The following is a 12,094-nucleotide window of genomic DNA, read 5'->3' as shown; positions in this document are numbered from 1 at the left end:
GAGCCCATTCTCCGCAGTCGGTAACCATAGTAACACTGGCCCCGAACGTGGAAACGTCGGAGCGCGGGAACTCCGGAGCACCCAAGAGTGAACGATTTTTAAAATAAAACTGATGTCAATTTGCAAAACAAATTGACATCAGTTTTTTTATTTCTATTCTGTTATTGATGATAAATTGCGTCATAACATTGTCAAAGTGTTGTAGATCAAGGAGCAGCACAGTCCAGTAACCACAGTGAAGCTGGCGAGGAACACAGGAACGTCGGACACGGGAACGCTGGAGCACCCTAGTAAGTGTACGATAAGCTTTTTCAAGGATTTTCCGGACTGTTCAGGTGTCTCATTTTTCGGGTTCCCTTGCTTTTTAATATAGGCCAGTCTTAGTTTCGTTTAGATATACATAAACAAGTAAAAATAAACGATAAAATCGAACGACGTTTCGGAGTCGTCATGACGCCATTTTCAAGTTCAAAACATGAAAATAATAAACTGTCAGAAAACGTTCGCTTAAGATTAACATAATAAAATATGCGATGTCACGCAAATAGTTTGGCTCGGATTGAGTCTGATTGGACATTTAGGGATGGTGACAATTCTCTGATTAGTAGCATTTCTTGCACTAAACAATCAAACTTATTCTTGCACTTCTTGAGGACATGAAACTGTTTGTTAAGGTTCGTTCGGGACAATACAGTGTTTGTCTCTATAGTGCTCGCCAATGGAAGTTGATTTGTTGTTGTGCTCGCCCCGCGCTGGTGCAAATGCCTCAGTGTATATCCTACATAACTACATGTATAACTTTCATCGCACAAGTTACATTGAAAAACAATTTATACAAACTCGGCAAATATCATCACGCGTTCATTCAAAACAATGTCAAAGCCTAAACAACGTACAGGTTTCTCAATGTTTTTTGGCCGAAATATCTGGCTAAACAGTCAAACGAATTGTCTGATAAAAATTTCTGGGTTTACCTCTTCCAGGGATTTTCTTCTGCTTATATAATACTGGTCGAGCTTGGGCGCTTTTGACGGCCAGCCGAGTGAAGCTATTCAACCGATGTAGTCATTACTTTGAGGCTATATGGTCCATAACATTCGCCAATGTGTTTGTTTTTTTATTCGGCGAATTCGGCACAAATAAATTTGCTCAAGCAAAGCGTGAAGCTTAATGGTAGGCTCGTAGTTTCGATTTCGTCGGCAATTCCCTTCTTGAGAAACCACTTATTTCAAAAAGAGAACCAACCCGTGCTTTTCAGTACTATGGTGTTTAGAGCTGTCTTATGGTCTTCTACTCCTCTACTGTGCTCAAAGGGCCAGCCATTTTTTTACTCGCATCTCGAAGCAGATCCAACGCTTCGCGCCATTCAGATCGCGTGGAAGCGTTTGATTGGCCCTCCTCTTATGTCGATCTTATGTGCTCTGTTTGTTTCTCTTTTTGCACCGAATTTCCTTTTTTCTGCACTAAATAAACTTATTTCGTCATCGAATTTACTAACTCAGAGACTCAAAGGACAGTGCAGAATGCAATATGACCAATCAATTGACAAACATCAATGTGAAATGACTAAATCCTGTGTGATTTGAACCAGACCGCTAATTTTTCGATTTAGGTTGAACATGTTCTTGAACTGCTTAAAGAAAGACACGTCCTGTTTATACTAATTTCTGTATAACTATTAAAGTGATTTCTTTGAGGTTTTCTGACCACTTGTGTATTGTTTTATTGTACACAAACATTAGAATATTATACGATTCATTAACATATAAAAAACGGGTTACACGAATTCACTCTAATGAGGAGAAAGAAGGAGACCTTTTCTCTCAGAAAGTGAAAAACGTTTAATCCATATCGTAAAATAATGTGGCTTTTTTCATCTAGCTTTTCTATAATAAGAACTAAAAAATGAACAAAATAAAGGACAGGCATGTAGTTAAGCATGCCAATTACATAGGCGTCACTTTTTTCATATGATCATCGTAATGTTTGACGAGACAAGCCGCACTGCTTAACTCCTCCTGACAAATCCAACAAGTCAGGCTTTCAACTTGGCTTGAATTTTCTTCAGTCAACGATGACAACATACGGGACTTTGTGCCAAAGTGAGTCCCTGCGGTACATATCCTCACACTTATACCTGCTACAGTGAAACCCCGATATAACGATATGCCAAGGGAGCAGTAAAATATTATCGTTATATCGATACTCCCGATATAACGATATGGCCGTAAAATAACCGAAAATATCGTTATATCGGGGTAAACCTAACAAGTACTTTTTACTGCATATTAGGTATCATTTTCGTATATCATGGTACAAAGCTGTTTTTGGAAACGTAAGAGATGACTCGATTACCGTAATGTTATTGCATTAAATTCGATGTTTTGCATATAAAATGTGTCTGTGTACTGATAATATCGTTATAATTCGGGGGGATTTTACGTTCGGTCCGCTAAATTCTCATCGTTATATCGGGAATATCGTTATATCGAAGATCGTTATATTGGGGTTCCGTCCCATACATTTTACTGTAACTTTTGCTGGGACATAGAATATTCATCGTTGTATCGGGAATATCGTTATATCAAGGATCGTTATATCGGGGTTCCACTGTACATCGTGTTCTGCAGAACGATCATTGGTACGTTGCGCATATTGAAAACTGACCTCCACAGCACCTGATGGGGCGTGTCAGTGACTTCGCACTTATTAACACTGAAAGGTCATATGCCAATTCTGGGGTCAACAATGACATGGATCGTATCATTGATATCTTTGGCCATCGAAATGGCAGAGACAGCTATTTCTTTTAACATGTTTTATGAGCTCTTATGATAGATTAATATTTAAGAATATTTTCACTTCATATGTAGGCCTATGTTAGTGCATCGTATTACCCCTCGTTTCTTTTCGACTGTGCGAAAAATTTGAGCAACATTCGAGATAGCCTGCGAATATAGCCGCCTGCTGTATTCGCAGGCTACATTCGAGTTTTTTGGGGCAAATGGTTCCCCCCCCCCCCGGCAATCCACCCATTTCAGCCCTACCTATATACGTCCATGTAACTAGGCCGTTGCTAAGATAACGTAGCCAAAAACTACGTTTCCTTTGGGCATTTTTGAGCTATTCATTTGTCAAAATTTCCTCTTGGTTCTTGCAATAGAAAATAAAGTGTCTGTAGACAGTCAATTGGTTACTAAGGTGAGGGGTGTTTGTATGTCACAGGGCCAGTTAGCTTATAGGGCTGCTATCATTTATCTCATGCGTTGGAACTGAGTGCGTAAGGAGAGACGTCTGTTTAGTTAATGAGAAACAAGGACGAGAAATCGATTTTATTTCTTTGTAAACAATGCACTATGCAAATCACTAACATATATTTATTACTATAATTGTGAAGCCAATATTAATCCAATAAAACAAAAATAAAATGGCTAAAAACCGATACAGACGTTTTTAAAGTAATTTACGGCGTGATCAGATCAATTTAAACAAGTAACAGGAGGCTGCTTTTTACTGAATTTAACTACATCTTTGTAAGTTACAGATATAAGCTTAAACTACATAAGAATAATACTTGAAAGACAATTAGGTTGTCCCAAAAGTGCAGCTACATAAACGATACAAAATACAGCATAAGCAATAACTCTTGGTTAAAATAATTTTCCTCCTATTTCTTAAAGTCATATCGTTCCCGTCATATTTCACGAACTCCCAAAAAATATTTCCAATTCCGTTAAGATAAGCTGAACTATCATTTACATATGAATTTTCAAAGCTTTAATATTGAATATTAATCCTGAAGAGAACCCTGAAGAGGTTGAAAGTTCTAGACGATGTCAGTGTGACTTTTTCACGCTCCAAACGGTTGAAAACAAATAAATCTAGAAGAATAAAAATAAAGAAAAATAAAGTACTTTTCGAGATAAGGATATATGAATTACATATATTGGAACTGTGAAATAAAGAAATAGATGTAAAGCAGATCATGTAAGCCACTTATGCAGTTGCGAAAAAAGCCTGAAGTAAACTGCTCTTTTAAGCTAGCGAGCCAACTGGGAGCTGGTCTGAGCTGAGCTGGATGAACATGAAAAAACTGAATATAAGAAATTCATATATTGTAACTAAAATAAGGAGAACATAAATAAATAAATGTAAAGAAGATCATTGCAGTTATTTGCGCAAGTTGCATAAATAACTGCGACGACCTTTACATTAGGGGGGGGGGGGGGGGGGTTAAACCGAGATTTAACAGTACATGGTAGTTTAAAAAAACATATACATACACATAATTGAAATAACGTTGTCATGGAAAAAAAGAAGAGGTTAATAGCAATTAATTAGCTTATAAATCTTCATCTGTGGTAGCATTTACTGGAAACTCTTGAGTTTATAACTGTACACTTATGTTTTGCGTAACAAGATAAATTGATCACTGTGTATTTTGAGACGTTTTGACGCCATTTCTACGGGGAATTTCAAATATGCGTTTACTTTATTGCTTTTTGCCTCTTCCTTGTTTCTATGACAAACTTATTGCAATAAGGTATATAGAACGGAAAAAAACTCGAGGAGAAAAAATTGAAACCTTTCCTCTCAGAAATTGAAAAACGTTTATTTCATATCTTAAAAATGTGATTCCTTTTCCTCTAACATTTCTACCATATATAACCACTAAAAATAATAAAATAAAGGGCAGGCATGTAGCTAAGCATGCCAAATTACATAGGCGTTACTTTTTTAATATGATCATCGTAATGTTTGACGAGACAAGCCGCACTGCTAAATTCCTTTACAAATGTGACTCTTTTATCTAGCATCTCTTCCATAAGCACTCACAAATAAATAAAATAAAATAAAGGACGGGTGGGTAGTTAAGCATGCTAATTACATAGGCGTTACTTTTTTCATATGATCATCGTAATGTTTGACGAGACAAGCCGCACTGCTTAACTCCTCCTGACAAATCCAACAAGTAAGGCTTTCAACTTTGCTTGAATTCTCTTCAGTCAACGATGATACCGTACGGGAATTTGAGCCAAAGTGAGTTCCTGCTGTTTCCTGCTTCCGTTTTAAGGACTTTTGTTGCATGTGTCGCCTTTCATGGGTCTTGCAGTTTGAAGATTTGTTAAAGCGTCTTCCACAATGTTTGCACGAGTACGACTTCACTCCTGTATGTATTTGTTCATGTTGCCTGCAATTCGATGAGCTGCTAAAGCACTGTTTACAATGCTTGCAGGTATAAGGCTTCACTCCTGTATGTGTTCGTTCATGTTCACGACATGCTGACAAAGCGTTAAAGCATTTACTGCAATGTTGGCATGCGTATGGCTTCTCTCCTGTATGTGTTCGTTCATGTCGCTTGCAATGTGATGACGTGCCAAAGCACTTGTTACAATACTTACATTCGAATGGTTTTACTCCTGTATGTGTTCGTTCATGTTGCTTGCGGTTTGATGAACTACTAAAACACTTTTTACAATGCTTGCATGCATACGGCTTCACTCCTGTATGGATTCGTTCATGTTCCTTCCGATCTGTCCAACGCCTAAAGCACTTTTTGCAATGTTTACATTCATAGGGTTTCTCTCCTGTATGAATTCGTTCATGCTGCTTACAACGTGATAACTGGCGAAAGCACTTATTACAATGCTTGCATGAATACGGCTTCTCTCCTGTATGTGTTTGTTCGTGCAATTTGAAATTTGATAACTGCCTAAAGCACTTATCGCAATGCCTACACTTATACGGCTTCATTTGTGAATGTGTTCTTTCATGTATCTTGCAATATAATGACGTGCTAAAGCACTTGTTACAATAACTGCATTCAAATGTTTTTTCTGCTGTATGTGTTCGTTCATGTTGCTTGCAGTCTGATTGACTGCTAAAGCATTTACGGCAATGCTTGCAAGCATATGGCTTCACTCCTGTATGTATTCGTTCATGTTCCTTCCAATCTGGTTGCCGGCTAAAGCACTTTTTGCAATGTTTACATGAATATGGCTTCTCTCCTGTATGAACTCTTTCATGTTGCTCACATTGAGATGACCGGTTAAAGCATTTATTACAATACTTGCATGTATAGGGCTTTTCTCCTGTATGTGTGCGTTCATGTTTCTTGCAATTTGATGAACCGCTAAAACACTTATTACAATACTTGCATGTATACGGCTTTTCTCCTGTATGTGTTCGTTCATGTAACTTGCAATCCGGTAAACGGCTAAAGCACTTTTCACAATGCTTGCATGTATACGGCTTCACTCCTGTATGTGTTTGTTCATGTTTCTTGCAATTTCCTAACTGGCTAAAGCACTTATTGCAGTGCTTGCACGTATACGGCTTCACTTCTGTATGCGTTCGCTCATGCGACTTGCATTCTGATGATGTGTTAAAGCACTTGTTACAATACCTTGCATGTATAAGGTTTCACTCCTGTATGTGTTCGCTCATGTCTTATGCGACTTGATGAACTACTTAAGCACTTCTTACAATGGTTGCATGTATACGTCTTCTTCCCACTGTGTGTTTCTTCCTGGTGCTTGCTTACTGCTATCGTTTCTTTCACTTCATTTTCTTTGTCGCCAACAGGCGTGCTACGGCCGACATCGTTACGAGGCATCTTGTTAGTAGTCAAGTGAGGTTTGTTGTCAGTGATGCGTATTTCTAAGAAATTGGAAATAAGAAAAATTGCATCAGGGTTTGTTCTAAGTAAAAACGGCAAAAAAAGTGTTTTGGTGACGAACATGCATTAAGAAACTGGTGTGAAACCAGTTGGAGGAAGAATAGACTTGTCAGCGCATTCACCAAAAATGAAAAAAAGAAAAACAAGCTTGGGTTTTCATAAGACAGTTTGCTGTCCTGAATCATGCAGAGAACGTTGGGCCACCTTAATCTATTAAAGCAAATTCACTTTAACTTTTCTTTTAACTCCCCTCTGTGCAAGATAAATGTTTTTAATTAGTCCCCTGTCTATAAAGCCTCCACCCAACACTAGACGGTAGTTCATAATCAAGAAAACATGGTGATCTTTTTTTAACAATTTTGAAAAGAGAGAGGCCTGAATGTGAAATGCGTGCATTTTTTATTCCGCTTTCATATGTCCCCGGCATAGTTAATCAAACCCAATCGAACTGAATTTCAGTCGAATTCAAACGAACCATAGATTGAGTTAGATCGAGTTCAGCATTCGAACGAAATAGAACTCACCACAAAAAGTGTTCAATCGAACGCAATCCAACATTCGATTTTTAAACTCTTGATTTTGCTTGTCTTTTCCATGAAGGTTACACTTGAATGTGTCATTTTGCAACGGTAAGTTAGCTTACAATAAAAAGGGTAAAATAATCCGGGAATACGCCTGTGGGAATAATGATGGCTTTGTTCTCTTCTGTTCCCTTAACTGCCACAAACAGTTTATTTTTGGTGTTTCTGTCATTGAATAAATAGTAAAAACGGACAAGAAAAAACTGCTTTTGATAGCACTGCCTGGACATTCGAAAAATTAATTACAGTCTTCATACTTTCTTCCTCCTCTTTATTAATTAGAAAGTTGCTGCGATAATGGCTGCCTCTTTGCCGCCATATTAATTACCCAAGTTTACTCATGCCAGGACCAGGCATCTTGACAGGCGTTTTTCAATACGGGCAATCGGAATTATTCCTAGCATTCTGTACCAATCACTCTTATACCAGAATTGTGGGTAAACTCAGAGACTCAAAATGGAGTCGATCAATTGGAAGTGTGTTTTGTGTTTCATGTTTATTTGCTTTATTTTACTTCCAATGTGTGACTGTTCCTTCACCGGTGTCCCTTACGCTTGTCTTTGCAACTGTAACACAATAATTGGTTGATTTGTAACAAGATACTTTTCTTTTCGCTGCAAATGCTGAAGCATGATACTTTTGTTTTTTGTTTTTTCTTGGCGACATACAGTAAAAGCCTACGTGTAAGAAACTTCTGGCAGAAATTTGCTTTTTTAATACCCCAAAATATACGAACCTGTTTAGCCAAACAAATTCCACCAGGTTCTTACATGTATTTGTGGGGTTTAACTTTTTGATTTATATATTTTTTACCAAAAACCAAATATTTTGCAAAATATGTATACCGGTAAGTTTTTTGCAATTTCAATCAGTTCAATTTATTTCTGTTACAGCAGTATTTCCATATTGACAGTTCTTGATGGAAATTTTGTATACGGTACTGAATCATTGATCAATTAATGTTGTTGGACTTTTGGCAACATGGGTACATTAATAAATATTTATAATGAAGAACAGACCAGATTTAATACTATGTCTACTCTGTAGAAATTAAGAACCTACTTAGCTTAAACTGTCAATAAGTACCCCATATGATAATACAAGAACCTGTTTTGCCAATTTCTGAAAAAGTAGGTTCTTACACGCAGGTTTTTACTGTAATTTCAATTTAATTTAATAAATTTGTGGTTTAACTGCTCGAAACATGTTTCTTAAAAAGCAAAGAACAAAACAAATCAATAATATCTCTTTCAAAAGGTATTTTGAAACGCGGTTCAGCTAGGATACTGAGCTGCGAGGCGGTGAGATGAATATCCACCACTAGCCAATGACACTGAGGTAAATAGTTGTTTTAGTATATTCTCAAACAGTGAGATAATATATATAGCCCAAAAGGATGACTTTTGATCAGTTTATTCCATTAATTAGTGTAATTTTCTCACAAGTCGCTTGGAGTTGAATAGCAAAGGATATTCCGAGTTTGAGTAGCCAATCAGCACGCGCCAAAAACGCTTCCCACTGTTTGAGTATATACTGTACTAATATAATTTATGACCTGGCATAAACATAGGCGCAAAACACTAAGAATTCAGGCAACAAGCCAGAGAAAAAATAGAAGATAAGCAGACAAATCTCAACATTTCAATCAAAACTAATTATATCAACCGAAAAAGAATTGGAAATATACTGAACTCAGTGGTTCAAAAGTCCAAATTTCCCATTTATCTGCTTTTGTTTCCTCTCGCAAATTGCTATAATCATATTCAATTTTTGTCGCAAAATTCTGCATAATTCAGCTGCAATCGGGGGAGCAAGTTTAAGACCATGAAACAAAGCTGCGAAATGGCTACAAATGTAATAAAGCTAATGCTTTTGACTCCAATGGGCTCAAAACTTTTAACAATATGTTTCAACCCATTTACCCCTGAATGTCAATATGTTTCAACCCATTCACCCCTGAATGTTTCACACATTTTAAATAACTTGAAAGTTGGGGAAAAACAATGTAAATTACCTCCCAATTTTTATTTTTATTTTTGCCGAACTAAAGTGAATAAATAAAATATTTCCGAAGAAAAGGATCCAGTTCATTGACATCTTCGGACAACGCCACGAGATTAATTAAAGAACTATTGTTTCCTTTAAGCAAGCAGGCAAGGTTTGTACACAGCTATTTTAACGCATGTTCTGTTATCCATTTTGTATGCCTGTTTATTCTGCTTTCAACACATGCCATTTTTTTCAGGCAACAAGGTCTCTGCCCCCCCAGGTCTAAAGGTGCCCGTACGCCTATGGGCATAAATATAACAAACCATACGCATATAAAGGAACAATGCACAGGTCAATACACCTTATTCAGAATGATGGAATGCACAGAAGAGTACATGAAAGCGAAACTGATTCTTGGCTTTTGATGACTGCTATTGGAATCCCAGGTTTTACTACTGCAGATATTGCTTTGAACTTAACACAAAATGAGAGAAATTGTCATCAGAAAGTGGCATCAATCTTCTAAGTCTCTTCACTGCCTACTCATTACTTATTGTAATCTGGACTACTGTACTATTAGTTTTGTTCAAATGGAATACCCTGGAAGCTGGCATAACGGCATGTAGAGATTATAGAGACTATGACGATTTTACATGTATATTGATATGTAAGTTAAAATAACTAGCCAACATTGTGCAACTAGCGACTACGTAAACAGCTTAAAATTCCTCAGAAAAAATATTGCATGATTTACATAATTTGTAGCATAATTAGCCTTTTTAATTGCATAATCTGCCCTAAAAATATCGCAGGATCTGCATTTTTACTTGCATCTTATCAGTAGGCCAGATTGTTTAACATAAATTTGACCATCTTGTGTCATACAATTGCAATTTTTACTTACCGCTTCAAGAGACATGATAATTTTTTTAAAATCTTCATAGTCTTTTTTAAATCATGTTTCCTTCCATTTATAAATAAAACTTAAGTAGCTAGCAGAGGTATTCAAATTAGCTTTTAGCCCTTGAAGTTGTCATTACTTTATAGAAATGTTGAACTCATAATCTACCGGTAATCATTGTTTTATTGTACGCCCAAGAGAGGCCTGTAACCCTACTCTTGACAGCCACCAGCGGACTGGGTGGAAGTTGAAAAATGCGAAAAAAAATGGGAAAAATGTGTCAATCACAACATTTTGTTGCAACACTAGAAGTTGACAATTTGTTCTTCAAGTATGGTAAAAAATCTCTATAGATTTTGCAGACGTTGCTTTTGAGAAGACTTGCTGTGATTGTATCGCATATAAACCACGGCAAAACGAATGACTCCAACACTTGTCTACACTTTGACTACACACTCAGTAAAAAAAAACAACTCTATTTGGTTCGCGGCTCTTGGAAACGATAAAATCATGCATTCCCTACGTGACGCATTACTCGGTATTATTATACACTATAGTCACTAGCTGTCTTCTCATTGGCTAAGAGCCTACAGCTTATTCTGGGAATCCGCGCAACCTACAGCTCAGTAAATAATCTGCTAGCAGATTATTTACTTATCTGCAGGTTGCGTGCAAAGTGCATGATTTCCAAGAGCAATGTAATGTGGCAGGCATCTGGTGGCTAAGGAAATTCATAGTTCGTCTATTTGCTTCTTCAACTTAGAAATAATTTGACATAAGGTGAAAAATTGCTGGACGATAAATTCACAGAAAACACAACATGACTGACATAAATTGGGAAAGAACTATTTCACGAAATACTTTCAGGAAAGAGCATTCAGAATTAAGCAGAACGACAAACCGGAATTAGCACAAGTTTTGAAACAGGTTGAAATCGTTGTCATTATTTTCTTTACCAAAAAAAAAAAAGCATAATAAAACAATTATTAGATTCGGATTTTGTGATATTCGGAATAATCAAGGTCGAGGTAAGTGTTATCAGCCGATAACTGGCTAATACCACTTAGCTCGATCTTTATTATTCCGGATATCACAAAAACCTCATCCAATAATTGTCTTTAGTCAAGTGATTTATCATTTATTTATCGACATTGCCATTTAAAACTACACACTCTCGTAACAGTACCTTCTCTTAAGTGCGTCAAGGCCCGCACTTACCACTAGTTATATAATTTTCGCCGGTCAAAACTGAAAAGTTGCCTTATGCTATTTATCAGGCTGGACGCATCTTGACCGGTGACTGACTTGCGGTTACTTCAAGCCTTGTATTCTTATTGAATTCTCTTCTTATTTAGCGAGACGCATATCTGTCTCCTAGTATTATAAAGCTGAGCAAGATATAAAGAAAGCATGCTTACGGACTCTCTTACCTTGATAAACAGCGGCAACCTTGTTCGACCACACTGTCCTACTGTCTGGCAACTGACCGGTGGTTATTTCAAGCTAAGCCCTCTATTCGTATAAAGAGACACGCGTATATGTTATCCTGCATTCTAAAGCTTAAATAGATGTAAAAACAGAATTAAACTAGACTGCTTCACCTTTATAAAACAGCGAAAATGTCTTCGACAACAAATCACATGAACGCCGCCATTACCACGTTACTAGAGCCCATTCTCCGCAGTCGGTAACCATAGTAACGCTGGCTCCGAACGTGGAAACGTCGGAGAGCGGGAACTCCGAAGAGTGAACGATTTTCAAACTGATGTCCATTTGCAAAACAAATCGACATCAGTTTTTCTTATGTCTATTCTGTTATTGATGATAAATTGCGTCATAACATTGTCAAAGTGTTGTAGATCAAGGAGCAGCACAGTCCAGTAACCACAGTGAAGCTGGCGAGGAACACAGGAACGTCGGACACGGGAACGCTAGAGCACCCTA

At 37.2% G+C, this 12,094-nt stretch overlaps 2 protein-coding genes and 1 pseudogene across 3 annotated transcripts in view; all 3 read right to left on the bottom strand.

Annotated features, from left to right (window-relative positions):
- LOC144655546 (uncharacterized) overlaps positions 1-12,094 on the bottom strand; it is a 93,662-nt gene that overhangs the window by 45,882 nt on the left and 35,686 nt on the right. The gene's annotated exons all lie outside the window — the stretch shown is intronic.
- The window catches only part of LOC144655544 (uncharacterized), a 125,200-nt gene that overhangs the window by 107,329 nt on the left and 5,777 nt on the right, over positions 1-12,094 (bottom strand). The gene's annotated exons all lie outside the window — the stretch shown is intronic.
- LOC144655525 (uncharacterized) lies at positions 3,497-11,837 on the bottom strand (annotated as a pseudogene). Its single transcript, XR_013571137.1, has 3 exons — positions 11,752-11,837; positions 11,581-11,662; positions 3,497-6,660 (listed from the first exon to the last, which is right to left on the bottom strand). The product of XR_013571137.1 is annotated as an uncharacterized LOC144655525 (transcript).

Source organism: Oculina patagonica, chromosome 5 (assembly GCF_052425735.1).
Source record: "Oculina patagonica isolate OP01 chromosome 5, crgOcupat, whole genome shotgun sequence".
NCBI classification, from domain to species: domain Eukaryota; kingdom Metazoa; phylum Cnidaria; class Anthozoa; order Scleractinia; family Oculinidae; genus Oculina; species Oculina patagonica.
This window is presented reverse-complemented; position numbering and strand designations above follow the sequence as displayed.